The sequence below is a fragment of the Passer montanus genome, unplaced genomic scaffold, assembly GCF_014805655.1.
Source record: "Passer montanus isolate IOZ18808 unplaced genomic scaffold, ASM1480565v1 scaffold17, whole genome shotgun sequence".
In the NCBI taxonomy this organism is placed as follows: Eukaryota; Metazoa; Chordata; class Aves; order Passeriformes; family Passeridae; genus Passer; species Passer montanus.
In genome coordinates, this window is record NW_024364270.1 from 13,810,069 (window position 1) to 13,829,147 (window position 19,079).

A 19,079-nucleotide genomic window follows, 5' to 3' on the forward strand; every position below is an offset into this window, starting at 1 on the left:
AGAGACAGCAAAAATGCAGAGAACTCAAGATGGACCCTTGGGATGCACTGGGGCCTTGCAGTTAGACAGAAACACACACATTGGGAAAAAATAATATTATGATCATAGTACACAACTTTTGCAACCATAAGTAAACCTGAAAGAACGTTTCAGGTTTATTCCTCAAAATATTGGAAGTCTGGCTGCAGCTCATGTCCCCTCTTTTATTTACATAAATTCTTGTGACCTTTTCAATTTATTTTGCATGCACAATCATGGCCTGAAACCTTTGCCTTTTATTACTACACTGCAAGACATTGCACCTGCTGTGAATGCTGTATTTGACATAAGCAAAAATAAAATTATTTATATGCGTTTCTTGATTTGTAGGTAAGTGCATACTTATATGTATTCTTTGATTCTGCAGCTGCCTTGTCTTGTGCAGATTTTAAGTTTTAAATTGTTCAGTAACAGAAAAAACCTGTACACAGAAACTTCTGTATGTAGATATTTGTGGGGTTGCCTACTTTCTAGTATGATCTAGGATTCCAGTAATATCGATTTGATAAGTTAGATGCAGAGGAAGTAGATCCAATGTTAACTGGATTCTGTAAAAGGAATAATATTGGCCTGCTGGAATTTGTTTGCCTGAAGAAAAATGATATTTAGAAGAATTATAATGTGAATATGGAGATGATTGAGAGGGACATGACAACAGTCTTGGGAGGAGGAGTCCTAAACAAGATGAATAGTGGAGTTTTCCCAGTACTGGTTTGGAAACAAGGTTAATTTTTTTATGGAGGATTTTTGCCTGGAAAGGAGGAGTGCATTGATAGATGTGCTGATGAGTCTAAGGTGGGAGGCATCATCACTGCTAAGGATATTCTGAATGTCAGGTAGGAAGAAATGGATAGCTTTTGGAAGCAGAATAAGGGAAAAGTTATGGAATACAATGGTGCAGGTTTTGTTACCGTGCGTAGCAGGATTTTTTCTTTTTCTCCAATAAGCTGTGAGTCCTCAGCAGAAATAGTAGAGGAAGATAAATTCAACTACTAATTGGAGGCGAGTTGCAGCTATGAAAAAAGCAAATGGAGGCCTGGAATGTTTCAGGTGAAGTATTTTCTGCAGCAGGAGAGATAGAAGATTTTTATGTAAACTGACTTCTTATTTTCAAAGAAAGTGTAGAGATATACTGGAGCTTAAGCAGAGGAAAAACTACCAGAACAAGAGAGAAAAGAGTAAAAAAAAAATTATTGTGTTTAGACTCACAAAACAAAAGCCATTCAAAGAAAGAAACCCCAAGCAGGAAGTTTCTGTTTCTGTTTATTTAATAATCTAATGTTTGTAAAGTTTGGGGAAATAGCTGAGTCTGAAGAACAGGCATCTGATCCATCCATTTATCCTGATCAGCAGCCTTCAGAGTCTGAGGAAACTGCAAAGTGACCCTAGAGATGCAACTCCTCATTTTAACTCTTACAGTTTGTGTTCCAGTTGCAAGTCTTAATATGGAGGGGTCATAAAGTGACCAGCTCCTGGGGATTCTGTTCAAAAGTGAAAGCCACAAGATGGTGCTGACACTCCTTACTGTGGCTGAAGGCATTGTGAGAGATTTAGCAGAACGTGCAGTGGCCTGGGTGTAACCAGACAAAATTTCCATGGAGTTTGGTGTGTATTAACCTGCAAACAAGTAATAAAGTCAGTGGATCACGTCAGGCTGTAGTTTGTGGTTAAGCATTGATTTTTGGTTAAAAGTTCTAATGTGTTCTTAGTATATTGGAGGGAAAGAGGGAATGAAGGGAATTAGAAAGGTGATGGTTATTTCTGAGGTTGAAACCCATTTTTGCTCGGCTTTCAGTTACAGAGTGATTGATGAAATAATGAAATTGAGAAGTAGAGAGAAAACACATCTTTGTTATCTCTGATTAAAACCCTCACTTGATTTCGTGCCTTTTAAATGCCAAGGACAAAGTCTGCTGTGCCCACAGTGTTGCTGACTGCTTGTGCTTCTCTGCCTGTTTTTCTTTTCTGCTTGCATCAAGGGAGGGACTGTTTTGGGAGATTGGTTTGGTATTCTCTGTACAGCATCTTGAAAGGAGTGAGCGAGAGACAGGTTTCTGCATTTTATGGCTGTCTAATAGAGAGCTCCTGGTGGCATTTATAAAGAGGAAAAACACTCTTAGCAAAAATGTTCCTTGGGAGCTCTGTAGTCAGCTGAACCTGACAAACAATGAAGTCCAGTTGACAACTACATCAGCTTGTCTCACTGGCCTGAGAACAGCCTGCCTTCCCTACCCTTCTCTCCTGTCTGCCAGCAAAACATCATGCCTCTGTTCATTAATCACTGTGGCCATGAAGAGGGGAGGCTTAGCATTCTCAATTCTTTCATTCAGCCACCAGCAGAATCTTTCACTGTTAAGAAAGGCAATGATTCACTACTTTTATCAAAAATGAGGGGAGTACACTTTCAGAAGTGCTAAGCACTATGAAATGCCTTTCTTCCAGTGCTGTGTAGTCTTTTGCTTCTGAAATGCAGTATATGCATTTTTCCTTTTAATAAAATGAGACTAAATGTATGTAATCTTTTGCTTCTGAAATGCAGTATATAAAAAAAGCATTTTTCCTTTTAATAAAATGAGACTAAATGTGTTTAAGTTTATACCTGATATGGCTGAAATGCATACTGCAGTCAATAAATATGATAAATTAGGATTTTACAAAGAATGTCCTTGCTGACTCTTGGGACAGAGAGGGCCATTAAATCTATACTTCCAAATATCTAAGTGTGTTTACTTAATCAGTTTCGAAACTCTGGCTACCAGTAGAATTGCTTTTGTGATTCTAAGTGCAATACTGTTTACTCAAAATTCTGGCTGACATTAAGTGCACAGATCATTCTAAAACACTTATGTTTAAAAGGAAGAAAATAAAACCTGTGAAACTTCTGTACCCTTCTGACTTTATTGTAGGATCAAGTCTAGAAGCTGCTGAACTTCCTGATTCTGATCCAGCAAAACAGTGAAGTGGATGCTTAATTAATTTGAGAGTTGTGCCATGGAGATCGATTTATCTGCTTCTCTAATTATTCTTACCACTTATGAATGAAAAACTTAAAATCTGCCTAAATACAATGAGCTGGTAGTTCCTATAAAAATGTATTTGGAAATGCCAGCCAGAACTGATCATGCTGTTGGCTCAAGGCATTTAAAACTGGCAGTGCTAGCACGTGCCTCTTGTTCTTGTTGTACCAGTGTGCTTCAAACTTCAGAGAGCATCTTTAAAGCTGGAAGTGCATTTACTCTCCTGTGTTCTCTTTGTGCCAATTTTGAAACTGGTTGCAAGGCCTGGCCTTCCTATTTATCTACAATGTGGATATTTGCCCTTTTTACTGATCTGAGGTTGGCACATCATTGCACAAGTTCAAGCAGGAATCTGATGTTATCCCTGTTTGCTTCCTGCTGGTGCTTTGTGTGAACCTAGACTCAGGAGGGTCTGTAATACAAAATCGCCTCCTCACATCCCCACTTAGCTAACACAGACTTAGATTGATAACATTCAATTCTTTTTGATTGCCTCATTTTTTTTTCTTGATTATATTTCTGCACTGTCTATTGAGAACCATTGGCGCAATTAGAATTATAACTCAGGAGGGACTGTAATACAAAATCTCCTCCTCACATCACCACTTAGCTAACACAGATTTATAACATTCAATTCTTTTTGATTTCTTTTTTTTTTTTTTTGTTATATTTCTGCACTGTCTATTGAGAACCATTGGAGCAATAAGAATTATTTTGAATATCAGATTTCATGGAGACTCTTTTTCTCTGGGAAATATTTTGCTTTCGTAAACTAATCAATTAATGAAGAAGAGGGTTAGGATGGAGTTTGAATCAGTATTTGAAGAACTGTTTTTTACCAAGGATATGTCTTCCTACTCTTCCAATTGCAGCCTTCTAGTGCTAGAGGACCTTTAAGGCTTAGTGCAAGAAGGAAATGTTTAATTAGTTCTTTAAATCAAATACTCTTTTTCTCTGGGCAATATTTTGCTTTTGTAAACTAATCAATTAATGAAGAAAAGGGTTAGGATGGAGTTTGAATCAGTAATTGAAGAACTGTTTTTTTACCTAAGGATATGTCTTCATACCACTCTTCCAATTTCACCCTTCTAGTGCTAGAGGATCTTCAAGGCTTAGTGCAAGAAGGAAATGTTTAATTAGTTCTTTAAATCAAAGAAGGATTTGTGAACAGCAATCTGATTCATTCTCCTGTCAATAACATGTCGTTGCCTGTGAACAGTGTGCTTATCTTGCATATTTTATAACCATAACACTACTAAGAGATAAGCATAAAATTATTGTTTAGTAGTTGCTTGTTAACTTTACAGAATCCAAATAGGACTTTTCCAACTTTACTTCCAGAGAAATTAAGGGTCTGACAATAGAATGCTTTTTATTTTGTTTCTCATTAGAGAATATTACACAGTTAAACCTTGAAGTGTTCTGTATGTAAGTAACTGATATATCCTTGAGCAGGAAAACTATGAAAAAACCCTAACTTTATAGTAAATCCACTTTTAATAGTCACATCAAAGAGCATGAACCAAAAAAAACCCTCAAATATCTAATGTGTTTTCTTTATTTTTTCCAATATTTTTTAATGAGCTGTTTCATTTTTCTGTGGATAATGAAGCCTTGATCCTTTAAAAGAGAAAGGACGTGTCAAGAGTTTCACATGTCGAGTGGGAAGCGTTCACGTGTACCACTGCAGTACAAGACTGAGCCAGAGAGCACGAGCTGTACAACTGAAATGGAATAAACTATGTAAAATAGCTCCAGTAAAGCCCTTATTTCTTTTTCCTCTCTGTCTTTAAAACTCAGTTTAAGGTAACCAAGCCTTGTATCCCATTACTCCCCTCACTGAAAGAAGAGTATACAAGAAAAAAAACTGGAGTTACTAATTTGAAAAATGCCATCCTGTCTACCCTTTCAGCTACTGTGTTTCCCTCTTTTTGCTCATTTTTAACATTTGTTTTTACCTTTCTTCCTCTTCATTTATTTCCCTAATTGTATGCATCTGAAAATCTCTTCCTATTTTCCTTCTCCATCCTGCCCACCTACTTGTTCTGTGTACGTACTGTGAATTTGTTCCCCATTTTCTACCTATTTTGCATTCCTCATTTATAGTATTTCCAGGAAAAAGGAGCTCCCAGCTATGCATCTCTGCTTTCCCCCAGACTGCTTCTGCTCAGCTCTAAGGAGGTGATGGCTGGAGGGAGCTCCATGTATCTAGTTTTTCCTCTCATGCTGCCTGTAGTTTCCCATGCCTGGATCACAGGCGAGGTGCTTTGCTTCCTTGTGACTTTAGGAAACTGAAAGGTTCAAACTGAGACAACAAGCACAGCAAGCCACTGTGTGCCTGTACCTCTCATTCAGTCAGGATGGAGGATGCCCATGGAGGTGGGCAAGGGGAGGGTGGATTGCCTCACTCCAGAGAGCTGGTCCTTGGCCAGCTTCTAGCTGGGAGCCTGTTCCTGTAACAGATGAGCAGAGGGCATATTTGGCAGATGTTGATCTGGTGTCCAGTAGGATATTTGTTCCTTAGTGCTTGTGTCTGATTGCTTTCAGTTCTGCCATGGCATTTATGTTTAAGCTATGTCTTTTGGTTGAGAAGACCAGATAGCACTCACTGTAAAGGGCAAAAAAAACCTCTTGGACAGAAGTCCTAAATCTACTGACGTGCTTCCAGTTGAATCCCAATTACCAGGCTACTGAAGGCCCCTTATCCTGAGTTTTATCTTGCAAGCCAGGACTTTGTTTAAACTCTGTTGAAATCAATGGAAAGACTCACTTGCACTGCAACATAAGGTAATTGAACCTATGATAAACAAAATTACTATTCAAATATACAACTGCTCTCTCTCTTCTCTGTCTGCGCTTCCTTTTGTCCATTGTTTCCCACATCCTTTTTCCCTTCTGTCTTGGAAATAAAGCTGCAGTAATCTGAAATGGGTACTTGACTATCTCTTGTCTGCATAGAAAAAAAAATGAAGTTCATGTCAGACATCACTCTGGGGTTACAGAAATAATTGCTGCTTTTCAAATGACAAGTTCTCAAGCCCAGTAATCTTTTCCACATCAGGACTAAAACCTACAAACACACCTCATGCAGAAATACCTACATACTTCTTTCTTATTCTTCTAAGTGCTTCCCCTGGGTGCCTCTTTCTCCCTTGCCAAAAACACTGTCATTCATATCCTTGAAGCATTTCAGCTTTCAAGATGAAAATATTGAAGAGTGAAAATAAATTATTGGAGATTAATTTTGTGGGAGAAGGGAGAGTGTTCATGCAGCGGGTCTATGCATGAAGATAAGAACATGCTGTACCTCAAGCTTGCTGAAAACAGGCTTTTATTATTATTATTATTTTTTTTTTTCCTTAGGCAGATATTATGCTATGCCATTCTGTGTATAGTAGGCAAGGGAGAAAGAAACAGAAAGGTGGAGCCATTATTCAACTGTTATGCATGATCACAAGGGTAATGTTTATCAAGTCAAACCGGAAATTAGATGTCTCTAGGTGATCTTCAAGTTAGCAGGTTAAACAAAGTATTATCTCTTGTTATCAGTACAGCTGGTTGCTGAGAACCTGTATTAGTAAACATCCAATGTTGCATTAAAATAAAAGGGATCTTTGGCAGAAATTATAAGCATTGAAGCTGTAACAGTAAAAAATGGTAGCTGTATATTTTACTGGTTTGAGTTATATAATAGTCTTGAACTGAGACTGCAAGAGGGTGAGGATGAAATTAAATGAGTCATTGTTAAAAATAGGATGTGGGATTGAATTAAACGTTGAATGTGCTGGGCAGTTGAATAGAAGATGAAATTTGCAGTGAGAAATAGAGAGTGTCTATACTATATAAATTTTGATTATTAATAAATACATAGTGACTAGGGACAAGAAAGGAACTGCAGAGACAAGAAAGGCATCTGACTGGTCCAGTGATAGGTGTTTCCTCCCAGGCAGAGAGATGAGGCACAAGCCTTTTAATCTTTCTTTATGTGGAATACCATGAGTAGCAAGTGGAGAACTGACTGTATAAGCCAAGTGCAAATAGCAAAAGTAAAAATCAGCTATTTTGGTATATATAGAAAATCATGACCTCAGCTTGGTTTTATGTCTAGTTGGAACGGGGTTTCTCTCATGACTAAGGGGATGCAGTAGTTCAGTTCATAGGGTGAGGGAAGAAATGATCACTTTTAATTATAAAGATGATCACTTCTATATATAAAGTGATCACTTTTAATTATAAATTTATAATTCATAAAAAGAAATTATGACCTCTGGCTACTACTGGGAACGCAATGCTTCAGCCAGTAGACTGGAGGCTTCCAGCCTGATCCGTCACATCAAATTTTAGGTTATTTTCCTACACAGTTTAAAGGTGTTAAGCTTGAGCAGTGGTTCACCTGCTTGTCACTGTCATCCACATGTCTTAAAAAAATTCCTTGATGAACATTTTTGTCAGAGTAGAGTAGCTACTAGTAACTGTGTTGGATGAGTGAGCTTTAGATAAAAAGAATGGTGCATTATGCTGGTACTGTGTGGGCATCTAAGTCCTCAGTTTGGTTTAGATACTGTAGGGAAGAAAAAATCACATTTCTCTAAGCTTATTTTCTATCCTAATTTTGGGGATGGGTGACATTAAAACGCAAGTTTTTTTAAAAACTAAAACAAACCAGCAGATGATGTGCTGGTCACCGTGGAAACCAGGCTTTTGATGAAGAGGTTGTATATCTGGTAATACTTTGTGCTGAGTTCTGATTACAACAAAAATCTACATTTTTTAAAAATTCTTTCACATCCTCTTCTGCTCCACAGTTTATTTTTTAAAAGATAGAAAGGAAGAAGCTGCAAAATAAGATATGTGCTTTTAAAGTACAGAAAAATTCTTATTTCAGCAAAATAGGAATCCATTTTGCTGAAACAAGGATTTTATGTAAGGCTAGAACATGCAAATGGAAATGATGGCAAAGGAATTCAAGACTTAATAACTCTTTGGACATGCATCAAGCTTAAAGGCCAAATGCTCCAAAGAATATGTCCAAAATTCTGTGAATAAGACAGTGCCTAAAACTGGACATTTGCAGAAATAATGCCTCTGCATTCCTAAACATCCAGCCATCCGGCACAGGCCCATGATCTCAGTGAAATTATTCATGCACACTGTGGGCTTAGTCCAGAATCACTATCTTGTATAACTTAGCAACCCTGAATTTTGTGCTATGCTAAAAGCTTCTATTAAAAATATTATTGGCATTTTTCAGTTGAGCTCAGGTATATGAATCAGGTAGTGAATATTTGCAAGCTGAACCAGAACAACCTGTAATGACTGAATAAAAATGGTTTTACACAAAAATCTGGGGATTGACTGATGTAGGCTTCAGTGAAACAGCTTCTGACACTTCACAATAACATCATGTAAGGTTGTCTTCATGGGAGTGGGAAATTCTTGTTTAATGGGCTTAGGTATATAGGAAAATTGATCCAGGACTGAGGTAGTTTCAGTGCATCTTTTCAGATGCAGTCATTATATTGTCCTAAGACTCACAAGCAAGTGATAATGTTCCTGCATCATGAACACACTGTTAATTCTTATTTTGAGCAACTTAACTGAACACTAAAGCAATAGTAAAACCAACTGTGAAAAAAATTAAATCTAAATTTTCGTCCACATAAATGTGACTGATAAATATATTTTTCTTAAAATAAGGAATTTTTATTATCAACTATTATTTCTTTAATGCCAAAGAGTATTTAACTTATACCTTAACTATTTATATTATAGTTTTACTACTATGCTTTACTACTTTTAATTTAATATAATGGTTTTTAGTGTATTATTTCCTGGTCACTTGATAATATTGCTGATCAGAACTGCATGTACATTCACTATATCTTGTGGACTTTCAAAGTCTCATCTTCCTTCTTTAGCTGTGGAAAGTACTCCAAGATTTTGCCATGTTACTCTTTTGAAGATGACAGGGTCTGTTGAGGTTCTGTAGAATGTCTTGCCCCTATGGCCTCTATCTCAAGAGTAATCAGACACATTTTTACTTTTATTGATAGAACCTCTTTTTAGTGGAAGACTATAGAGCCTTGTTTCCTAATTCTTCAAAATATAGCATATACAGAGGAGAGTTTGGCTCCGAGAAAAAGTGCCACAATTTTTCTTTCAGGAATACTGTTAAAAATTTTCTTTGGAAACTGAAGAGACTTGACATAGACTTGAAGGGCTTAATAGAAGTATTTTTTCTTAGTATTGTTTTACATTGATTTAGATTTTGAAGAAACTTAACAACGCATTACACTTCAAGCATGTCAATGTCTAGAAATTGTTTGCAAACATGATTAGTTGCAGTTTTGATATTTTGGTATTTCATTTGAAAATATAATTATTCTTGTTTCAACATTTATATGACAAATGAATATTTGACACTGCAGATCCTATGTATGGCTGTCTTTCAAAAATGAAAAAGTCCCTCCAGCTCTGTACACACTAGTTTGCTTTTCAAAAGTATTTGTTTTGTTGCAAATGAGACACTTATTTTTGTGTTAAATTCATACATTTCTTTCAATCTGTTCCTTGCTGATACAAGGTAAAAAAGCTCTTGCTTAATAAATCTAGGATTTTCTGTGGTGGTGACAAATAATTTAATAAGCTGGGCTAATTTTCTATATTAATATATCTTTATGCAGAGCACTTCTGGAAAAAGTAAATAGTTAATCAGTGTAAATGTGCTAGTAAACCAGTCTGAAAATACCAATATCTGATTATTCACATTTACATTACTTTAAGTTATTTAAATAGTTGGTATTACTTTTGTAACTGAATTAAAGCATAGGCATATTTTAAAGGTCTAGACCTTCCAGTCAGTCCTCTGTAAAGGCCTTTCATTTTCCAAGAGGAATAAGCTAATTAATCATAAACACTGCTGGGACGATGATGGATGACCTAGCAGAATATTTTAGCTAATGTGTATTTTTTAGCATACAAGCAATATTTTTACTTTAGTGGTACTTTCACGAGCTTTAGGTTTGACATTCAAATGTTTTGATCAGTTGAGTCTCAAGTGCTCAGGGTGGTTGATGCTACTCCAGCAACAGGATTTGGTTGTCTGTGCAGATGACCTCGGAGTGTTCCTTTGCTAGTTGTAAGGAAACTTGCCAGTCGGAGACTTCTGGGAGGTTTTCTTTATAAAAACTGCTTTGGCAGCTGAAGCAATGAAAGAATTTAGACTGCACTGAAATAGAAAGAAAGTCCTTTTACTAATTCCACAACTTTTTGCCAAGGTGTTGGACTTAACAGTCTCATCCATTTATTCTTGAGAAACATTGACATTCTTCAGAAACAAAATGTCATTCTGCAGAAATTCTGCAGAAACACATGTATTCAAAAATCTTAGTCTTCTAATGATTGACATCCACTTTGAAGCTTCAGGAGGTTTTTCCCTCTTCATTTTACTTTATAACAATTTTCAGCTGAGAAACTCTATGGTTGACTCCACTGTGTGTGAAGGTATGTGTGCTGAAGAAGTTAGTCTGTACTACAAATATAGATTTCTCTGAACTGGGAGTCAAAGGGACACCTGCAAGGCTTCCCTTACAGGCCAGATGTCTCCTATGTTTTTTTTCTTCAATGTGGTTTATCCCAGTGGAGGGCTGAAAGCAAACTGAAAATTGAAAGATTTGTAAGGTAAGCATGCAACAAATATTCCAGATGGTTTGTTATTTATCAAAAAGTGAGATGGTCCTGAGGGGACTGAAAATACCTCAAAAGTTACCTAAGCTTGGAGAAACGTATTAGAGAGCATGATGGCACTCTGTGATCAGAGGGCCTGGCGGGCCAAAAGGGACCTCACTCCTGCACTTTGATATTCTAGAGTCTGGGGATAAAACTTGGGAAATGGCAGCTCTACTTGTTGAGAAAAAAGAAGCCAGGAGTGGCATTGCTGCTTTCTAAAAAGCAGATGAGAACAACAACAGAAGGCCAGGAAGGTGCCACTAAATGTGGATATGGGAGCTGGGAGGCTCTACTTGGGCAGGAGGAAAGTGGTTTGATGCAGCAGCCCCTGGAATGCCCACAGGGCTCAGCTCTGGGGGAATGAGCTTTTCTTTCCCCCTACAGCAAAAAAGGTGCTTCAGGAGTTTCAAGTGATAGCTCAGGAAAGGTTATGTCATCTTATAAAATAGGTTTCACTTCTTTTGTTCTCCTCTGCAACTTTGTAATCAGAAACAAGTTTTTGGCTCTGATAGAATAAAATTGTACTGCTTTCACCTTTTCAATCTGGTTATTAAAAATGAATCCCAATGAAGCTGGCAAACTTAATGTACATTATTCTTCCAATTACAGTCAGTATGTGTAGGCAGCCACTTGGGAGGTAAAAAGGACACCTTCTGCCAAGCTCCAAGGACAGTTTAAGGACTGGTATCATGAGAGGCCAAGTTACAGGGAGAAATCTTCCTGTCTGGAAGACATTAGTGTGTCCTCACAAGCAGGGGTTGTGGAAAACCAGCTCAATCCTTTCTTGGGTGCCTCATGTCGTGTTTCAAGAGGATGGTGTGGAAGCTGTAATTGCTTTGCTTCCATGCTGGTCTGTTGAGAGGATTTGATTTTTGCACTGAGGATTCACTTGTGCTGTTCTGGCACAGCCACTGGGATCTCATCAGTGGGGTTAGTGGTTTGTAGCCCCTTTCCCCTCGGGAATGTGCTGCTGCCTCAGCAGAGCAGCCATGGGGCCAGACATGGCAGGAGGGACTGTGCAGGAGAAGGAGCAGCAGTGCTTTTTGGGGTGACCTGAGCCTGACACTGCTGTCAGGAGAGGTGCAGGCTGACCCCTGACAGTCTCCTTCAGCTCACTCCCCCACCTGCCCAGACAGAACCACACTGTTTGGTGCAGGCAAGGGGCAGAAAGCTCAGCTCAGCCAAGGAGCAGAACATGGACACTGGGCTCTGCCCGTGGTGCCCATGCTGGCGGTCTCCCTGTCACCTTCCTCACCAACCTGACTTGGTGGTGGCAGGTTGTTCTGTCATTGCTTTGGTCAGATCCCTGCTGGGACAAGAAAACTGAGGTGTTTCATCTAGTCAGGAATTTATCAGCAGATCCAGCTCTCCGAAGGGAAACCAAGGGTAAGTTAGAAGATACAGGGGAGCAAAACGCATCTCACTTTCTTGTAGTCCACTCTATAGTGGCAGCAATCAAGACAGCCTGACCCCTACGTCGTCCTGGGGACATATGAAATCTTAAATGTAAGTTGTTTTTCTGAATTTAACTGTACACAGAGTTTTCCTCCCTGTAAACGTAACAATTTTTTTTTCTGAGTTTATGGCTATGAGACTAATAGCTCTGCTGCATTATGGAAATTTAACAAAATCTTCCTTTCTGAGCCCCAGGCAACAAAGTGACAGAAATGTGAGGAAGGAAGGTTAAAGGAGAGAGAAAAAGTGTTTTATAGCAAAAGTTGATATTTATGATTTGTTTGCCTTATTTTCTGCATGTCATAGATTATTTTAGCCAATTGATCAGTCTCATATGGTGTTCCATATGCATAGGTGAAAAATTATCTATTTTCTGGCTTGTCATTACCTCTTGCTTTAGAGCTACTTGTGGTGATCATATTTTCTTAAGTCACTTTCTTCCTGATGGTCTTTGTTTAGTGTGGAAATGACGATTATTCTGAAAAACCAAACCATTACTTCCTTCAGGGCCACAATAGCACTCAAATCCCAGCTCTTCTATATAAAAATGAGGGGGAAACAAAGCAACATTTGAAAATTGCTGCTCTGAATCTGTGTCTCTAGGAAGCGTGGAGCATATCAAAAAGTCAATATGGAGAATTTGAAAGAACCTTTCTCAGGTGACGACAGGAAAAGTGACCCAGAGCAGGGCTGCACACAAAACCTACTCCTGCCTTCAGAAATGTCTTCAAATAGTGTTTTACATCAGATGATAGTAATATTTGAGTTGAAAAAACATAATAAAGGGAAGTTAATACTTCCATGTGTGTGCTGGTCATTTACCATTCTTTGGTACTAGGGAGGCTGAGAGTGTACCACAATAAGCAAGTAGTGCTTGTTTGGTTTGTATCTCCAGCCTCTCTTGCCTAATTACCTCTTCTACTTTGCACAGGACATTCTCCCCACAGTGTGCATGGGGAGCTGCAGATGGAGTGTTGTGATGTATCATTAGTGCCAGCTGGACACTGCTGCTTGCATGATGCTTTAACAGCAGAGTAATCAGCACCTAAGTCAGCAATCTTTCCATCCAGTCTTAGAGATTTGATAACTGCTGCAATGACATGAAACTAAGTGACATAACAGCTTTTTCCACCAGGGATATTCAAGTCCCGTAAATCTTCTTTCCTTGCAAAGAATTTATGGGGTTCTCACGCAGCCCTTGCTTAAGACCTAAAGCAACATTAGTTCCAGATATCAATATCAATATCAATTCTTTGTAGGCTCTTACAGCAACAGCTTTGTTGGGTTACACATGGATTTTCCTCATGAATCTTTCTGTTGAACTGTGTAGGACTTGGTGCTTTTTCTGTCTTCCAGGGCTGGCACATCAATGTGTAGGTGTCTTCCATTTTGCCAGCAAGCACTTCTTCCTTTTCTTCACTACAAAGGAGAAAGCACTCTAGAGTGGGTGAAATATTTTAAATTAAATATAGCATCAGTTACAATGAAAATAATAAGAAAATAGTAAATTATAAGTTCTCCTCTAGAAGGGATTTGGATGTGTATGTGTATGCAGAGGAGAAATGGGAACTAAAACAGTGAATACAGATCAAATCTAATGAGCAGTCTTATTCAAGCAGAACTGTTGCAATGTCAGTGCCTTTTTGCTTCTCATGCTTTCAGACTGGGGTATTCCACTTGGGAAACACTGATATTTCCCATCTTTTGGTACTTTGGGTACTTTTTCCCCCCTAGATTAAAATTTTGGCACATGACAGCTCTCCCAAAACTCACTAGACTAGTCCTATGTGTCTAAGCAGCAGATCTGTGGTTATGTGTAGGAGCTATTGTACTGTACCTTTGGCTTCTAGGTGTCCTGAGGTTACTCATTTCCCACTGAGCTTCCATTATATGTGTTGAAGTTGGATGACAGAGCACAGTGTTATATTACAGAGAGATTACTAGTCTCTCTTGCAAAAATATACTTTGAAAATTTAAAAAACAGTTTTGAAATTCAATTTTTTTCAGGTGTTTTTCACATTAAAAAAAAAAGAAATGCATCTAAATTAACAGGGAAGGGAGCAAATTAATACAATGGTTTCATAAGGCAAGAGCTAAATAAAGCATTTCTGTCTGCTTCAGTCAAAATAGCTTACACAGTCCCATAAAGATTCATCACTTAACTAAGACAGAAGAATCTGTAAAAATATTGCAGAAAACCTTTGTCTTCTTGTCCTCACTATAAGCACTCTTTGGTTTACCTGCCAATCTGAAGGAAACAGTGTGTTGACACTTTTAGGCTCTTTCTACGCTAGAATCAACAGTGGTCTAAAAATATTGTGTATTTTAGTTCACAGGTTTTATGTATCACCATAGGATACAGGGACAGTAATCAGTAAATACACACAAAATACTGAATTTTTCACAAATAGATACTAATTTTATTGCATTTTGTCCATTGCATTAGGTCCTAAGTGCCATGTGGTGAGATTTATTTCTTGGTGAGAGCCCAGTTCTTTTGAGATTCTTTTATAAGGCATTTTACAGGGGGATACAAGCTGTTATTAAAAGGTTGTTTTGAATTGCTGTTGTCAGTGGCCTGCAGTATTTATGAATGTGTCCTGAAGAGATGCATTTATAAGTGCAGTTTCAGTTATATTCACTACTTATGGATTTCTATTTTCATTTCCTCTTGCTTTTGGTATTGTAGAGATCCAACATGATTATTAATGGTTACATTTCTAGAATTTTTTTTTCTTACATTAAAAAATCCATGAAAACCTGGAAAGCTCAAATAAATAATCAATTTTGTGGTTATTTTATTTTTGTTTCATACCCAAAATTTTAAGGGTTGAATGACTGAAAATGGTCTGTGCTTCTGAATGAGCTGAAATACTGAACCAGCTAATTAGATAGTAAGTTAATTTAAAAAATAACTTCACTTTCTGAAAGAACACTTAATAATCCCATTACTATTTCTAGGATGCACTTAAAATATTTCTATAGAAGAAAAACTCCTTTATACTACAATAAAGGAGACTAAGATATGGGGAACTCACCCCAACCTTAGTGGGTGTGGTGGTATTTAAAAGGTCAGCATCACATGGAGTCACTTTCAGAGTCTGATCAGACAACTTTTGAAACTTCTCAGTGTGAGATCCTTTATATAGGTCCTTGCTGGGAGAAAGAACCCAGTATAAAAATCTCTTATTTTCTTGACTGTGCCTGAAACATCTGTTAAAGGAATTCAGGCTCTTTGATTATGAAGTGCATATGTGTGTGTATATTCACCAGTGGATATTATTATTATTTATTGGTTATCACCAACAGTTTTGCTGCTGTTTGTTTCTATTTGAGAGATTTTCTTGGCTGATTGTTCTTGAAGTTTGGTGGGGTGTTTTGGAGTTGTAGAGTTATTTAGGTTAGAAGGCACCTTGAAATAATCTTGTCCAGTTCCTATATCAGGAACAGCTTAGATCAGTTCAGATTTTTATTGTTTCAAAAGAGATTAATTCCTACTGTTTAATAAAGGAATGTCAAACCTCAAATCAGAAGTTAATGAAACACTTTGTCTCTTCACAGAGATAATGCATTTTTAATTATTATGTTTTATTTTAAATCTTCACCAACTTTTTTTCTTACTATCTTCTACTGCTGGTAATTCAGTGCTTAAAATCTTTCACAAAGGTAGTTTTCTTTGGGCTATCCTGAAACTTGTTTTGCTGTTATGAGTTTAATTTACTTAGTTAAGGAAATAGCTAGAAATGAATGGACTATGCTGTACCATCAAATTTCAATCTGTTAAGAGTACTTTAACTGCTTCAGATGTTATGACACTTGTTTCTTGTTCGTGTGCATGATACAAAACATTGTTAATATGGAGTTATGTCGAGGTAGCATAACTGATTTTTTAAAAGTTTTAAAATATTTAATAATTGAATATTTAATATTTTTCCCTTTTTTGAAGAAGAACTTTAAACCAAAACTTCCATTTGTTGGTCTATGTATGTTTACAGCTTATACCTACAAGCTCAGGCTTCAGATAGCAATTGATTTGTTAGAGCCCTCTTGAAGTTGCTTTAACAAAACCTGTTCTTTATACTTTAAGAAACACTACCTGTCTATATTTTTCTTACTTGTTTTATGGAAAGTCTTACTATGAGTTCCTGAGCTAGAGACAAATGATATTGTAGATACTGGCACTAGTAATGGTGTTCTTGGTATCAGTTGTGTCCCTCAGCTACCTCTATATGGCATTGATTTTACTGCTCCTTTAGGAAGGAGGAGAGAAGGTAGGGAGAACATGAGAACATTCTCACTGTCTCTTTGTACCTAAATTGTAGAATTTTAAGGTGTTTTGATGTGGATTTTTTGTTGGTTTGGTTTTTTTTTTGGTTTATTTTTTGACAAATGATACCATTTATCTCATATAAAACATCCAGGAAAGTTCTCCATAAGTGAAACAATCCCTAAACAGCATCTTTCTGCTATTCCCTAGATAAATTTCTTTTTCATAAGTCTCTGGAATGTAGACAGGGCCATTACTGATTTTTCAGCCAAAATATGTCTGAGACATAGGTTTGGGGGAGATTTTTTTAGGTTTTGGGGGTTTCTTATGAACAGCTCTCCTGCCAGGGGGTTTGGCTTTATCATTGAAAAGCTTGTTGGTTGTTTGGTTTTTTTTAACTGTTACAGTAATGGTCTTCAGAACTCTCTTACCAGAATGAAAGATGCCTCAGTGAGCAGCAGCCGTTTCTCTCCACGCAGTCTTGTCAGCTCTGTACTGCTGCCCACCTGCATTAGATTTAAACTTACACTGCAGAAATGGAAGTCTCTCTAGATGATGACTTATTCTCTTTTCCTCTATCTTGATATTTTTAGTTCTTCAGAAATGGCTGTATGGATTTTTTTTTTTATTTTTTATTAATGATCATTTTGATTTTGCTGAACAAACATCTTTTTCTTGAAATCCATAATACTTTTTAGCTTCCTTTCCATATGCATGTGTTGTTCAGAACTTCCCTTATGCAATTTTAAATGCTGCAGCAGCAACATGAGCAAAACCTTGTGGCCCACCCACTTTTCTTGATGGAGATTGATAAAATTTCTACTTGGATTGACATTGGTAATTCCTGTTTCATGGCTAAGAGATTTGAAAAATGAAGTAACTTTTTTATAATTATGATTTTTTATTTATCTGGAAGTAATTTAAGAACCTTTTATGTTTTCCAAGGAAATGACATTTTGAAGAATGAAGTTTTAACAATAAAATTATATTAATTTCATAGCTGTAAGATAAAATGGATAAAATAGAAAAAAATTGCTGTATTAACAGCCATGAATATTAACACATGTTTAATTCATTAGAAAATAAATAAGGTTTCTCTTATAACTGGAAGTAACAGTATGTTAGGAATTGATTTTTTTACTCAAAACAAGTTGGTCTCTTAGAGCTCTGATGCAGAAAAGCAGAATTTTCCATGACAATGTTAAAAGCAGAAATATTCAGTAAATATTTCTCATCTGTATTTAAAGGGGAAACTGATATCATAACCTGAAATACTTCAACACTCACTCAGTAGTTTCTAATCAGAAACCACCAATTATTTTAGAATAAGTAGAAAGATAACTTCTTTTATAGTACTTTAAAATAATTGTTTAATTTCCTAATTGAGCTAGAAAAAGGTCCTCAAAATTGCAAAGGAGCCATGTGACAAAGGAAAAGATCAGAAAACATCTACATTTATCAATATGACATCTAAGCAGGGATTTTTGCCAATTCTCAATAGATCAATATAGAGGTTAAAAAGCTGATAACTGAAAGCACGTCAATTTAATTCTTAATAAAAATAGAAAAATCAGAAAGTTGAAGGATGTTTAAGTTGAGCAGTACCAAGAGCTGATTTTCCTAAGTCATTTTCAGGCAAGATAAAGTTAGCAGAAAGTTGTTGCTCTCATCACCCTCCTCAATAACAGGCACAGGATCTGGGCTTGGGATCACTCACAGTTGTCAAGCAGTAATCTTTCTGTTAGCATTGCTAACAGAAACATAGTCTGTTTTGAAAGCTTACTGCAGAGTTTAAATGTGTTTTCTTCTGCTGCTACCTTCTCTTCTCATGTTCACTCCTATATTGGCTATATTTTTAATTTTGGTTACCTATATATGTGTTATTATCTGTATATATCTTAGTGCATTAGTTGGAAATGGTAATTGCCCTCCTTTGTCATTTGCTCTTTTGATCTGCCTTCACCTTCCCTCTTGTGCAGATCTCATGTTTTTTGGGCTAATTATGTTTATGAAAAGGGAGGAATAAATATCATGCATGTCCTGTTGACAGTATGAAATCTGCTAATTAAAACCTAAATAAAATGTAAGACAGTAATGGGCTTTCCAATGTTCTATTATCGGAAGGGAAAAAATATTAAAAAAACCTAAAACCATTCCAAAACAAAAGAGGGAAAAAAAAAACATATAGAAAGGTAATCTCTTCTGACCAATATGGGATGACAGGCTAGTGTTCTGCTGTTGTTGCTACTGGAATTTATATGTTCTTGCACTGTTAACACTTTGAAACACTTTGGAACAGAGTAGTTGTGTTAAATTGGCTTTTAGATTTTTAGTCTGTGCTTCAAGACGTAGAAGATGTGATTTACTATTTTTTTCAAATGTTGTTGTTAGGCCTCCTTTTTCCCTGATAGGTTTATATTGTTACCTGGTGTGATGTACAAGTACTTGGTACTGATCAAGTGATTTGGGTGCCACTGCTGGGAGTGCTTTGATGTCTGTTTTCCCCATGCTCCCCCCTTACACTACATAGCCTTTTCATCTTTTGAAATGTGAATATCAGATGTATGGTATTA